The 2,172-nt window shown below is 35.9% G+C and overlaps 1 non-coding gene across 1 annotated transcript; it reads right to left on the bottom strand.

Moving 5' to 3' along the window:
- Positions 1–1,312: 1,312 nt before the first annotated feature.
- On the bottom strand, positions 1,313–1,417 carry LOC123323494. Its single transcript, XR_006539435.1, has one exon. It is a non-coding gene; the product is annotated as a U6 spliceosomal RNA (small nuclear RNA).
- Between the last annotated feature and the right edge of the window lie 755 nt (positions 1,418–2,172).

The following is a 2,172-nucleotide window of genomic DNA, read 5'->3' as shown; positions in this document are numbered from 1 at the left end:
AGAAAATTTTGTACTGTATCAGGGTAACTCTAATCTTGAGAATAGTGAGATGTGAGCCCCAGAAGAATATTGAGCAAGATCCCTCAAAAGCGCTAGCAGGAAAAAAGCCTTGAAGCTGCTGTATGATTGATAAACTCTCCAGTAAGAGTGTCTACACCTTAAAATGAAAAATAGCTTTTCTGCACTCCTAGTTCCATTCCCTCCCATTCTCTCAACTGAGATTCAAAAAGATGTAACTGTTTTCAGAGAACATTAGGTCAGAGTTTACACAAATCTTTTACGTGGTTGACTACCAACACTTACCAGGCTCAGAACTGCCACTAAGGAGTATTTTAGAAACTTGGGGGTGATTTTTAATTTTCACAGTGAATTGAAGATAACACAAACATTTGGTAAGCCAGGGATGATAGATTTCTTACAAGGAGCAGTACACTGACATACAACAACTATTGTATAGTCCACATAAGTTTCTAATGTCTTACCAGTCTTGTAGAAGAAAATCCCATTTGTACGTATTTATACCTAGAACCTAACTCCATGGCACACAAAGTGTTTTTTGCAAGGTGTTAATTTGCACTGAATTTTCTAGAAATGCAACCACTGTATAAATTAAAGAAAGACTGTATTTTTTTCCTGAGCTTTGTTTGAAACTTTACCAAGAGTTGTTTACCTTTCAGGAAACCAATATTCCTGAGGCAATGCTGCATATGTATTTGAGTCATCAATACAACACACTTGTATCACTCTGCAGCTTTAGCTGCTCTCTTCACATTGATTATAATAATTGATCCAAGCAATGGACATCATGTTTTAAAGTGCAGTCATGCTTAAATGTATATTGAAACATATTATAAATTACATATTTCTATATAATGTATTATATTTAATAAAACATATTGAAACTACTTTCCTTTTATTGCTCCTTTATATTACAGTTTGGATATTTTATTGCTTTTTAAAAATTTATCTATGTAAGCAGATTACATTATATATGAATTACATTTCAGGGTAATAAAGAGGGCCTAAAAATTCTTATAAAAAGGGAACAGGTTTTGATAGGTTTGAGAACGCCCCCCCCCCCCCATGCCATCCTGCTGTTTGCTTTCCCCCTATCTTGTCTCTAAAAATAATGCATAATCAGTGTCACTTTTTTTGCATTTGAATTATTATATTAAATATTATTCTCATGTGATTCACTCACTGTTTTGAATATTAGTAGATTTTGGGAGGGGTTATTTTATTTTTTATTTTTATTATTATGTTCAGTTAGCCAACATATAGTACATCATTAGTTTTTGATGTAGTTTTTTTTTTAAATAGGGAACACTTCATGAATTTGCCCGTAATCCTTGCGCAGGGACCACGTTAATCTCTCTGTATCATTCCAATCTTAGTATATGTGCTGCCAAAGTGGCACTTTGCAATTTTTAATATTCTCATTCCTGTATGATATTCCATTGTAAAAATAAACTATAATTCACTTATCTATACTACTCTTATCCCCCCAGTTTCAGTGAGAAATAATTAGCATATATCACTGTATAAGTTTAAGCAAACAGCATGATGGTTTTCAGTGTCAGTTTTTGATTAACAATTTAGAATTGTAAATTAATGAAATCAAATTTAATGAAGCAATCCTGATAAATGTCTAGTTTATCCTCAGGTCCAAAAATTCAAGTGTCAAGAATTTTTTCTCTTTTTTTTTTTTTAAGATTTTATTTATTTATTTGAGAGAGAGAGAATGAGAGAGAGCACATGAGAAGGGGGAGGGTCAGAGGGAGAAGCAGACTCCCTGCCGAGCAGGGAGCCCGATGCGGGACTCGATCCAGGGACTCCAGGATCATGACCTGAGCCGAAGGCAGTCGCTTAACCAACTGAGCCACCCAGGCGCCCCAAGAATTTTTTCTCTTAAATATGCTTTTTACAAAATGCTTTTGACCCATTCCTTTTCTCCAGGTTTTCCCTTCTCTAAACCATTATATCTTAGCCCTAATCATTATGTGTTAAAAGATCTTTCAGGGGGCACCTGGGTGGCTCAGTTGCTTAAGCGTCTGACTCTTGATTTCAGCTCAGGTCATGATCTCAAGGCTGTAAGATCGAGCCCCGCACCGGCTCTGCACTGGGCATGGAACCTGCTTAAGATTCTCTCTCTCCTTCTGCCCCTCCCCCATT

This window comes from Neomonachus schauinslandi, chromosome X (assembly GCF_002201575.2).
Source record: "Neomonachus schauinslandi chromosome X, ASM220157v2, whole genome shotgun sequence".
Lineage (NCBI taxonomy): Eukaryota > Metazoa > Chordata > Mammalia > Carnivora > Phocidae > Neomonachus > Neomonachus schauinslandi.
Note: the sequence above shows the minus strand (reverse complement) of the source record. Positions and strands in the feature narration are given on the sequence as shown.